This window comes from Manis pentadactyla, chromosome 7, assembly GCF_030020395.1.
Source record: "Manis pentadactyla isolate mManPen7 chromosome 7, mManPen7.hap1, whole genome shotgun sequence".
Taxonomy (NCBI): Eukaryota; Metazoa; Chordata; class Mammalia; order Pholidota; family Manidae; genus Manis; species Manis pentadactyla.
The window spans coordinates 119,943,064-119,956,243 of record NC_080025.1 but is presented as its reverse complement, the minus strand read 5'-3'; the positions used below and the strand labels follow the sequence as shown (position 1 = coordinate 119,956,243).

The 13,180-nt window shown below is 36.0% G+C and overlaps 1 protein-coding gene across 1 annotated transcript in view; it reads right to left on the bottom strand.

Annotated features, from left to right (window-relative positions):
• The window catches only part of KCND2 (potassium voltage-gated channel subfamily D member 2), a 508,032-nt gene that overhangs the window by 234,832 nt on the left and 260,020 nt on the right, over positions 1-13,180 (bottom strand). The gene's annotated exons all lie outside the window — the stretch shown is intronic.

Below are 13,180 nucleotides of genomic sequence, written 5' to 3'. Positions count from 1 at the left end.
CAGACTCCACAGAAATACAAAGAATTATTAAAGACTACTATGAAAATCTATATGCCAACAAGCTGGAAAACCTAGAAGAAATGGACAACTTCCTAGAAAAATACAACCTTCCAAGACTGACCAAGGAAGAAACACAAAAGTTAAACAAACCAATTACGAGCAAAGAAATTGAAACGGTAATCAAAAAACTACCCAAGAACAAAACACCCAGGCCGGATGGATTTACCTCGGAATTTTATGAGACATACAGAGAAGTCATAATACCCATTCTCCTTAAAGTTGTCCAAAAAATAGAAGAGGAGGGAATACTCCCAAACTCATTCTATCAAGCCAACATCACCCTAATACCAAAACCAGGCAAAGACCCCACCAAAAAAGAAAATTACAGACCAATATTCCTGATGAATGTAGATGCAAAAATACTTAATAAAATATTAGCAAACCAAATACAAAAGTATATCAAAAGGATCATACACCATGACAAGTGGGATTCATCCCAGGGATGCAAGGATGGTACAACATTCGAAAATCCATCAACATCATCCACCACATCAACAAAAAGAAAGACAAAAACCACATGATCATCTCCATAGACGCTGAAAAAGCATTTAACAAAATTCAACATCGATTCATGATAAAAACTCTCAGCAAAATGGGAATAGAGGGCAAGTACCTCTACATAATAAAGGCCATATATCATAAACCCACAGCCAACATTATACTGAACAGCGAGAAGCTGAAACCTTTTCCTCCGAGATTGGGAACTAGACAGGGATGCCCACTCTCACCACTGCTATTTAACATAGTACTGGAGGTCCTAGCCATGGCAATCAGACAAAACAAAAAAATACAAGGAATCCAGATTGGTAAAGAAGAAGTTAAACTGTCACTGTTTGCAGATGACATGATATTGTCCATAAAAAACACTAAAGACTCCACCCCAAAACTAATAGAACTGATATCAGAATACAGCAAGGTTGCAGGATACAAGATTAACACACAGAAATCTGTAGCTTTCTATATACTAACAATGAACCAATAGAAAGAGAAATCAGGAAAACAATTCCATTCACAATTGCATCAAAAAGAATAAAATACCTAGGAATAAATCTAACCAAAGAAGTGAATGATCTATACTCTGAAAACTACAAGTCACTCTTAAGAGAAATTAAAGAGGACACTAACAGATGGAAACTCATCCCATGCTCATGGCTAGGAAGAATTAATATCGTCAAAATGGCCATCCTGCCCAAAGCAATATACAGGTTTGATGCAATCCCTATCAAATTAACAGCAACATTCTTCCATGAAATGGAACAAATAATTCAAAAATTCATATGGAAACACCAAAGACCCCGAATAGCCAAAGCAATCCTGAGAAAGAAGAATAAAGTAGGGGGATCTCACTCCCCAATTTCAAGCTCTACTATAAAGCCATAGTAATCAAGACAATTTGGTATTGGCACAAGAACAGAGCCACAGAGCAGTGGAACAGACTAGAGTCTCCAGACATTATGGTCAATTAATATTTGATAATGGAGCCATGGACATACAATGGCGAAATGATAGTCTCTTCAACATATGGTGCTGGCAAAACTGGACAGCTACATGTAGGAGAATGAAACTGGACCATTGTCTAACGCCATATACAAAAGTAAATTCAAAATGGATGAAAGACCTGAATGTAAGTCATTAAACCATTAAACTCATGGAAAAAAACTTAGGCAAAAACCTCCTAGACATAAACATGAACGACCTCTTCTTGAACATACCTCCCCGGGCAAGGAAAACAACAGCAAAAATGAACAAGTGGGACTATATTAAGCTGAAAAGCTTCTGTACAGCAAAAGACACCATCAGTAGAACAAAAAGGAACCCTACAGTATGGGAGAATATATTCATAAATGACAGATCCGATAAAGGCTTGACGTCCAAAATATATAAAGAGCTCACACACCTCAACAAACAAAAGTCAAATAATCCAATTTAAAAATGGGCAGAGGATCTGAACAGACAGTTCTCCAAAAAAGAAATACAGATGGCCAACAGACACATGAAAAGATGCTCCACATCACTAATTATCAGAGAAATGCAAATTAAAACTACAATGAGGTATCACCTCACACCAGTAAGGATGGCTGCCATCCAAAAGACAAACAACAACAAATGTTGGCAAGGCTGTGGAGAAAGGGGAACCCTCCTGCACTGCTGGTGGGAATGTAAACTTGTCCAAGCATTGTGGAAAGCAGTATGGAGGTTCATCAACATGCTCAAAACAGACTTACCATTTGACCCAGGAATTGCACTCCTAGGAATTTACCCTAAGAACACACAAATCAAGTTCGAGAAAGACCAATGCACCCCTATGTGTATCGCAGCACTATTTACAATAGCCAAGAATTGGAAACAGCCTAAATGTCCATCGGTAGATGAATGGATAAAGAAGATGTAACATATACACAATGGAATACTACTCAGCCATAAGAAGAGGGCAAATCCTACCATTTGCAGCAACACGGATGGAGCTGGAGGGTATTATGCTCAGTGAAACAAGCCAAGCGGAGAAAGAGAAATACCAAATGATTTCACTCATCTGTGGAATATAAGAACAAAGGAAAAACTGAAGGAACAAAACAGCAGCGGAATCACAGAACCCAAGAATGGACTAACAGGTACCAAAGGGAAAGGGACTGGGGAGGATGGATGGGTAGGGAGGGACAAGCGGGGAGGAGGAATAAGGGGGGTATTAAGAGCTGCATGCATGGGGGGTGGAAGAAAGAGGAGGGCTGTACAACACAGAGAAGACAAGTAGTGATTCTACAACAATTAGCTATGCTGCTGGACAGTGTCTCTAAAGGGGTTTATAGCGGGGACCTGATATAGAGGAGAGCCTAGTAAACATAATATTCTTCATGTAAGTGTAGATTAAAGATAACAAAAAAGAAAAAAAAAGAAAGAAAAGGGGGATTACTCCATGATAGGATAAAACTAACTGTAAATCAGCGATTAATACATGCTTTAAATATCTTTAACTTTGATCACTTAAAGGGTGTCAGATGATCGGCTATGGAGGTACACTTTTCTGATAGTATTCCTTTCTCTTAAAAGGAAAAAAAAAAAAAGCAGTTTTTGTGTGGTGACCTCCAATGAGTTCTACACAGTGGTATAAAGGGCAGACCAAAATGTGGGCAAAGGGTCTGTTTGTGTTTATACAGAGGATCAAAGCCTAATTTGGCTACCCCGGAAATGAACTAAGATGCGATATGAAGAACTTCCAACATCAGCACTCTCTGGAAGAGTCATACCAGAAGATGATCATCAAAAAACCTCAACAAAAATCCAGGCGATGCTGCAGTTGTAGCTATATTCATCCCACCGGTTCCTGGACTTGCCATTGGAATGAAGAAGGAGATATCTAAGCTGGCCTGTGCATACAGTAAAACAGCAAATTTGAATGGATCTACACTGTTGGAATTCAACCAAGAATTAGGAGAAGTGCAAGTTCTAGCGCTCCAAAATCTTACAACTACAGACTATTTACTGTTAAGAGAACATATGGGATGTGAACAGTTCCTAGGAATGGGCTGTTTTAATTTGTCTGATTTCTCTCAGACTGTTCAAGTACAGTTGGACAATGTCCATCATATCATAGACAAATTTTCACAAATGCCTAGGGTGCCTAACTGGTTTTCTTGGCCTCACTGGAGATGGCTGGTAATTATAGATCTGCTTTGGTTATGTAACTGTATTCCTATTATGTTAATGTGTGTGTGCAATTTAATTAGTAGTTTAAGACCTATACATGCTTAAATTACTCTACAAGAAGATATGTCAGAGAAATAATCAATCTTCCCATGTTTTCTTCCATCTGCTACTTCTATAGCTTTTCTTCTTCCTTCCTAATTACAACCCTTTAGTAGAATTCGTGCCTCATATCGAAAATTACCGAGTGTCATAATTCTTCCAAGTGGTAAAGATACCTCAAGACAAATGCTGGGCATAGAAGCCACAGGACATAAATCTGCAAAGAAGTAAAAAGCTAACCTTTTCAAACAATAAGGCTTCTCTCTCACTTACCAACTTTACATTTCCCTGTATGGCTCCGGAAGATGACTGGTTAGCCAGAGACGGGTAAGATTCCTCAAGGGAGGAACGACCTAAGACAGGCACAGTCACAGGGGGGCCATCAGGTGAGAAATTGGGGATCAACAGAGGTGAGGCTTAGAACCTCACCCCCCCTGTTCTGAGAGAAATCTTCTGCATCCGTGGATGTTTTATTGCCCTTGTATAGCTTGGATTCACATAGTCTACAGGCACACACCTGATCATCTACATTTGCTCTCTTACAACACTAAACTAAGTTTTCTACCTTTATCTTACTTCTACCTACCACTTCAGCATTTTATTAAAAATAATAATAATAATAATATTAATAATAAAGGGAGAAATGTGGGATTCACATATAAATCAAGTATAAAAATCAAACGAATATTCATATTTGACCTGATTTATAGTTTATAATGTGTGATCAAAACCGAAAGCTTCTGTGATGACTGCCCTTGCACTGTTCACCATATAAGAACTTATTCACTATGTAAGAATTTGTTCACCATGTAAGAACTTGTTCGTTATACTTTAGAAGATTGGAGACTGTTGAGAATTAGGCTTGGGTTTGATTAATGATTGTGTATTGAGTCCCCTATACAGAATTTTATTGTTGTTAACAACCATTTGATCAATAAATATAAAATATTCCCTCTAAAAAAAAAATTATCAATCATAAGTTGCTCATGGGGATAGTAGTACAGCATGGAGAACATAGTGAATGAATCTGTAAATTCTTTGTATGTTGACAGTAAGCTTGCCATGTATGGTTTGTGTTATATTGAGGTATCTACTCTACCTAATTTACTGAGAAATTTTTTGATGAAAAGATGTTGAGTTTTGCCTAATTATTTTCCTGCATCTATTGAAGTGATTATATTATTTTTCTGCTTCAAAAAAATAAAATAAAATAAATGTATTCCCCCAAACACACACACACACACACAAAAGTTTTTATAATGAAAATTATTGTAACTTGACACTGTGTAGTCAAATATGTTTTGCTAGGAAAGAATTCTTAGGTGGAGAGGGTAGTACAGATTTGCCTTAGAAAAACATTACTGCAGAATAATAAATCCTGATTATACAAGAACATGCATCAAGCGTCAAGTATAATGCTATGTAGGTGCAATTTTCTGTCAATTTTTTAATTCCCAGATCCAATATTCAAATTCTATAGATACAAGGTCACAGATTTCTATTTAATAAACTCTTCAGGCATAGATGATCATATACTCTCAAGCCATGGAGAGCCCACAGAACATGCTACTAATAAATGGCACAAAGTAGTTATGCTCCAGAGAACTATATAGGGGATACAGGGGTAAAAATGTCTGCTTGAGTCTTCTAAGAAGACCTTCTAGTGTAAATTTTCAAAGAATGTGTTCTTTAACCAACACATAGAGGTTTCAGATAAGGAAAGTAATATGAGAATGAATACTGATTATAAAATGCAAGGGAATTTATATTTAAATGTACTCATGAAATGAATATGTTATTCATGTATAAATATGTAATGCAGGCAAATAAAAATGGTTAAACTTGACAGTAGTTGTGTATTCATAATAACTAGCTTTTACTGAAGTTGTGTGCTAAGCGTTTGGCTTTCTAATTTTTTTAATCAGCATAACAAAGTTAAGAGATATTTTTCTCCTTATTTTGTAAATTGAGAAGTTCAGGTAAATTAAATAATCCTGTGCTTTTGTACTGTTATGCTGTACTGCTCCTTTTGGAAATCAGATACTACAGAATGACTTTGCTGACACTTCACAGCTTACTGATATTAATTATAACTTGAACTTCAGCTATGGATATTATTTGTGAACAACAGTTACAGAAAAATTATAGAAAATGCAATTGTGACTCAACAACTATACTGAGAATAACATTTTCCTTCCTTTCTTCAAAAAGGATATTGAACATATCAATAACAAAGTCTAAGTCTCATAAGTTTTAACTATGATTATACCTCATGCAGTACAGGTTAATTCACAAAAATTCATTACCTGGAAAATTGTGTGCAAATCCAATTTTGATAAATGGAATTGCTTTTTTAATATGCAATGGGGTTACTTTAACAAAAGTAACTGTGTAGTCAATAATCTTTAAAATGAATAATCAATTCCTATTTTACCATTGTTTTGTAAATTAGAACCTGACATACTATCCATAAAATTATTTCACTGGAAGAAATGGTTTCCTTTGGAGCACATAAAATTTTGACAAGTCATAATGCTGATTTCATACTTCTCAAAACAACCTCAGAACCACCTCAGAACCCTGGGAGCTTTGTGTAGAATTTTACACAGCATTTCTTAAGGTCCTGTCCAAAGATCTCATTGAGAAACATTTCTACCATTAAAAACTCTTCCTGAAGTTCTGAAGTGTAACATGTAAGGCCCACATATTTGAGTCTCCATATGTGTATTTTGCATATGTGAGTCCCATCTTCTTTCAAGTTAAATACAGACTATTGATATTAATGGAGTTCAGCCAGTACACCTTCATGAGCTCAGCTTACAGCACTTGGAGAGCCAGGCAGTACATACACAGAATTGTGCCAGTAAGTCATTTCTGGATGTGAGGAGCATACAGCTCTTCATCTTGAACCTCAGTTTCTTCTCTAGTTTTTTCATGCCCTAATTTACACGGCTTCCTCCTTCAATTGGCTCAGCTGTAGAATCTCATCAGGATCTCTCTTCGGGATTCTGCTCTCAATTTCTCTTAGCAATGAAAAGAGAAAGTACTGAGACGCAATAAATCTTTTCAAAAAGTGAAGCAATATTTGCATAACTATATAGACTACTAAGATTAATTTTAAAAAGAACACTCGTGTGTATTTGTTTGGATACTGCATATCATAAGCAAATTCAATAAAATCCTAGAAAAATTATTTGAAGTGTCAGATGAAAGGAAAACTACTTTTCTAATGACCTTTTATAATAAAACATTCACTACTTATCAATGAAGAGGAAAAGCCTTTGATTTGGAAGAATTCATATATTCATTTAGTCAATAATATTAATTGAAATTGGGAAGATCAAAATGTGAATTGTATCCAGGTATTATTTTTAGAGACTGATATGAGAAAATACAAAATACTACATTAGAAAGAATAAAATGCTAAACATCTGAAGGAAATATAAATCAAATGTAAGGTGCTAGTTATTAAGTTACTATCTCTCAGGGTCAAATCCACCCTTCTATGGCTGTTTTATTATGCTGGAGTTGGCTTCTCCTTTGCCAGCTGGCTCCCTGTTCATTTTCTCTAATAAAGAGAGTAGATGGCTGAAGGAGGGAGAAAGGATGTGCCACTTGACTGTTTTGCTTCCTGGTCCTAGTATCATCATCCAAGAATTGACTGTAATCTTCACAGCATCTGTTAGTTCCACATTCCATTTCCCTCTCAATCCTGGAAGCAGAAACAAGCCCCAGACAGAGGGGAGACTCATTCTCAGGATCCAAAATCCTCATTCTGTGGAGCGATGTGGATAAAATTGTAATATCTCGCCTGGCTTTAGTGCCTCTGCATATCAGCAGGAGTTCCTCAGGGGTTGAGACATGTTCATCTCCATATCAGTGGGTAGTTACATGGGCAACCGAGGGCTTATCTGAACCTGAGAGGTGAGGGGGAGGTCTGACTTTGCTTCTGCCAGAGCAGGAAAGAGAGATGGCTCCAGACTGCAGTTTGTAAGCAATAAACGAGTTTTAAACTTTATTTCTCCCTTTGACTAATTTCAGTTTTAGAGGTATTTTGCCCTGGGATTTCTTTCCTTGGAGTTACAAGGAACCTCCTCTGAGATCCTATCCCCTCCTAACCATGGGTCCCAGCCACTAGGAGTCCTTCTTCCCTGTGTCTAGGTTCTCATAAGCTCAACCAGTTCCCCGTTCTCCTGGCCCTAGGGTATGACACCTCCTTCCCACAATTACTGTCTCTACATAACCTCAGGGTTCTCCTCCCCTTTTTGCCCTCCCATGCCTGTTTAAACAAACTCTCAAATTCTTTCTAGTAAAACAGTTGGCATGGGTTGCTTTTCTCACTGGATCCTGCCTGATACACCAATAAAACACAGAAAAAGAAATATGCACTTCCAGAGGGAGAATTAGAGAAGGCATCACAAAAAATACATGCATTTCCGCTGGGCCATGAATGACAGCTGACGTGAGGTGAGACTAAATGCAGGAAAATAGACAAGCAAGTGGCAGAGGCTGGAAAACAGGAGCATATCTGTGGAAGACGAGTAGGTCAACTCTGCTGGAGAGAAGGTAGTGAAAACCCAATTTTTTGTAAGTGAGCAAGAAGAATGAGAACAACTCAGAACTATTTGTCTTTCTTTTGGTGTGCAAAAAAAAAGGTACAGCTTGAGGGTCTTTTAATTTTGTGAAATATTATTGCAAGAGTACAATAGATTTAAAGGAGTGGAACAAAAGAAGAATGCATTTTAAGTAGGAATGTATTTCCTGACTTTAATAACTCTTATGGAAGGAGACATTCACTATCTCATTTGTGGCAATAAAAATAAAAATAAACTACTTTATAAATGAGTAAAAAAAAACAACACTTTATATGCTTGGGTATTGAAATGTCCTATTGGAACACATTTTATAAATAGGTATGTTATATAGGGATATAAATTATAATTGACTAAATACAATATTTGATTGAATCCAGAGAATTTATCAGTCCACTGGGTATAGCGTGACATCTATTTGTGGGATGCTTACTTGGGAGTTTGCATTTTATATACTGTCTTTGAGAAAACTGAACCATGACTTTTGCTTCATAACTGATCTCATGTTCTTTTGACAGTTTTTAATTTCATGTTTTCGACAGTAACAAAGCATTCTTTGTTGATGTGGATGGGTAAGAATATTAGCCGGCCATCTGTCATGGGAAAAACCTTCAATCACACTAGTTTTTTAATGTGAAAGTCAGATTTAACTTACTCATATTTGCAACATCTTTTCCAGGAAACTGTTACAAGTGAGCACACTACAGGTAAAAAATAAATCACCATATAAATCGCCTAGTCCTTCCAACAATGTCCTATTGACTTCAATGGAAGCTACATGTGAGATCCAAGGGAAAGTTTGGGCCATTACTGTTTATGAATTCACATTTCAGTGCTCATTAGCGGATTTAAGTTTTTAGTAATAACACGTTACATGTTAGTCTGTGTGCCAGAGTACTGCCGTGGTTTAAATCAAATTGTCTTCCAAACAATTCTTGGAAGTATACAGAAGTTTTAATTTTTGTGACCTTTGGATGGATATTTTAAATCACTACTGGTTTCTCAAAATAGTTTCACATCAAATGTGAACGTTATCCTAATGATACATTTTTTTTCTGTACTTATTTGCTGAGGTTCATAACCTACTGAGGGTAATATATTAGATAGAAAAATTGGGTTTCACTACAAAACTATTGCATTCTTCCACTTTAAAGACACTCCAAAGACATCTCAAAACTGTAATTCTTAGTTAGTGTAGACAGTCTCCATCCTTCTAGCCTTTATAAAAAAGGAGATAAAAGTCCTCACTAATTTGTTATAATTGATCCTAACACACATGTGTCATCTACAAATCACCTTATCTGTTTTCATGTGCAAAGAGATAAGCAAGAAATTGACAATTAGGAAAAAAAACAACACCCAAGTGTTACAACTATTTAAAATAGAACAAGTTTTCTCCGTATCTTTGTTCTCATCTACTTACCTTTTATCCATCTAAACTAAAGCATTACTAGTTAATTCCAATAACTTAATGAAATGGGAGGGTCACTTAAGTGAAATCAATCAATCCAACAATTTGTTTTAAAAACGGAGTACCTGAGTCTATAAAAATGTTAAATTCTTAACCTTATATAGATAAGAACTGTATCATAAGTGGCAAAGAAATTAAAAAGCTAAATGAATTAAGATAATAAAAATCTCTGTGTGTATGTGAGGAGAAAAATAGTGATGTAATGTCTCTATTGATTGTCTGTATTGGTTGGCTTCAAAGACTTGTACAGTCAAAACCTTCTAAAGTGCATTTCTCAAAACATGTTTCAGAAAATGTGTGCAGTCATTAGAATTTTGTGAGCTGCTGAGGTTAACAGATTAGATATAAAATTGGGTTTCTCTAGAAAATTGCTCCATTTATTCATTTTAAAGGAATTTCAGACATCTCAAAACTATAATTCTTACCTTAGTTTTTATCCTTCCTGCCATTATAAAAAAGTAGGAAAAAAACCCTCACTAATTTGTTATAATTGATCCTAACATGCATGTATCATCTACAAATAACCTCATCAACATTCAGAAAGGATTATCTAAAGGAACCTGTCTACATATTGCTCCTTATAATGAGCCCCCACAAGACTAATGACTTATTAGTGCCATGGGCAATGAATGATTATTTAGTTGATTCTAAAGAATATAATTGCTACCTGTCCCTAATTTCTGAAGGTTAGAAGAAGTTAATGTGATGCTAATGTAACCCAATAGACTCAATGAATTTTTTTATTAGTAAATTTTTTAAAATTTGAAAAACTGACCATAATATTTACTATGAATTCTAATATTTAATGTTCACTATCTAACATTTATAACAAAATAAACAACTACATATTCATAAACATTTCTTACTATTTTATCAGTCCTTTATTTTTAATCTAATTTTTTAATCAATATCATTCTCAATTTTCAATGTAGATAAAAATTTTGCACTTACAATGTATTTTTTGAAATGCATTAATTCTTCATTCTTTTGAAGTTTGATGAGTCCTCTGCTTTGAAAATGAACTGAACTGTGGGATTGTTGATCTTCCTAAACACAATCTGCTCTCAATTATTAAGTGTCAATGAATGGAGATATTGGTATGAATAAATAACACTAGTAGTAATCCACAATCTGGGTTAGGGCAGTTTATCTCAGCTTGCTCCAACATCTGAATGAAAAGGCAGTATATGTTATATATGTATAAATGGAGTATAAATGAAGTATAAATGGATAAATTCCATTTGTGCCAGGCTTGGAAAGTGGCAGGGAGGTGGGGCTGTTATCATGTAACACAAATAACTTGGTCTGGGATCCTATTCTGTCAGGGGCATAAATGCTCTCAATGACAAATATGTGTATATTAGCCTGACATTTCCATATAACTCTAATTTAGTATTTTCTAGGTATTTGTCCTCACTGAAATCTGCAAGATAAGTGTTATTATGCCCACATTATGGTTGACAACACAATCTCAGAAAGGTAAAAAAAAAACTCACACATAGTCCCACTGATAAATGACACTATCAGAATTTAAAGTCATGTCTGTGCTTTGCAGAAAATGAGACACTAACAATTTATTGCATTCAAATAATGCAGAAATCATTCTTGGTATGTACGAATTACCAAGGAAGAAAAGAAATATTGATAAGTGCATTACAGTACACACTGCATATGTTATACAACATATGCATGAATAGATTCATTCATTCATTTATCCAAAAAATATCTCCAATGTCTATGAGACCACATGCTGGATATATCCAGTGAACAAAACTAGTCTCTGCCTTCAAGAAGATCACACACTTGGGGGACAGGACAAATAAAAATCAAATAAACTATTGTGCGTAATAATTTTAGATGGTGACAAGTCTTTGAGGGAAAAACAAAGCATGGTAAGTAGGGTTTGTGTGTGTAGAGTGAAGGAAGATTTGGGAAGGTCTCCTGCCTTTGGTGATTTTCTTGAGAAGAAATGTGAAAAAAGTGAGAATGAGCCAGAAGCTTTGCAGGTGAAACCATGAAATACGAAGAGACTAGTGTGGTTGCTAAGGAGTGTGCAAGGGAGGCAGTAGTTACAAAGAAGATCTGAGAATGTGTGTGTGTGTGTACATGTGTGTGTGTGTGTGTCAGTGATGAGGGTGGGTGCTGAATCATATGCGGTCTTAAAGAGCTTTTTAGGATTTGGGTTTTTCTCTGAAAATGGGAAGCCATTGAAAGGTGTCAATAGACGAGCAATTTAAGTTTTAAAGGACTCTGGCCGCTGTGTGGGGAATTGACCGATACAAGGGGGCAGAGGCTGAAGCAGGGAAAACTGGCTGGGGATGGCTAAATTTGTAAATTTGTGAAAGGTATTCCCAGGATCTTAAAATGTTCTCAAAAATCAATATATTCAAAGCTACAGTTGTCAAAAAATTTTGAATGTGTGAAAGAATTTAATGCTCCTTAGGTAGAGAATTTTCAGAATTCATGAAAGATTGTTAAAAGATATGGTGCCAGTTAGTCACCGCGCCCTAACAAATCTTTGGGAAACTGTCATCTAGTTGCATTGTATACATTTATTAATGAATAAATTGAGACGAAGTGCTTTAAGGACTTTTAGCTAACATTGGGCTTGAATTTTTAGATCTTATAAGTTCCCCCAAACAATGCTTTCCTCAATATTTTCATGCTCTGACAAGATTCTGGGGGGCAGTGAGTGATGAGAATTTTGATCCAGGCTGCAGGAGGTAAAACCTGGTCCCAAAACTTAATAGTTGGTGGTTTTGGGAAAGTGAACTAAAATTTCTGGCCTCAGTTACCTTTTCTCTATAATTAAGTTACTAATACTACCAACGTTAGAATGTTGTTGAACATGAACTCTAATACATGTGGAGTTCTGGCTATCTGTGATAGCTGGACCATACCACATGGCATAGGTTACCATCAACCTATCTCATTGACAAGTGGGTCTTTGAGGTTCAGAAAGATTCAAGGCCTCTTAGTCTGGACATTAATCCCAGGGATGCATGTACGAGGGGATTTTTGTCACATAGGAAAGCATAAATGTTAAACATCAAATAGTAAAGCTCAGAAATGATAGGGGAGCGAGAGGCCAGCTTCCTAGAGGGTTTAAAACTAGACGGTCCAATACAGGAGACATAGTATTTTCCCCACAACAGCTATCCCACAGCTCCTGTTGTTTCGCTAGAAGAAAGAAGCAAAGCTTATCCTAGATGGTGTCCATATACTGAGCCCTAGGTATTGCGTACCTTATTGAAGGAATTGTGGGAGCTATTTTCTTTATTGGAAGTAAAATCCACTTTGACTACATAACCAT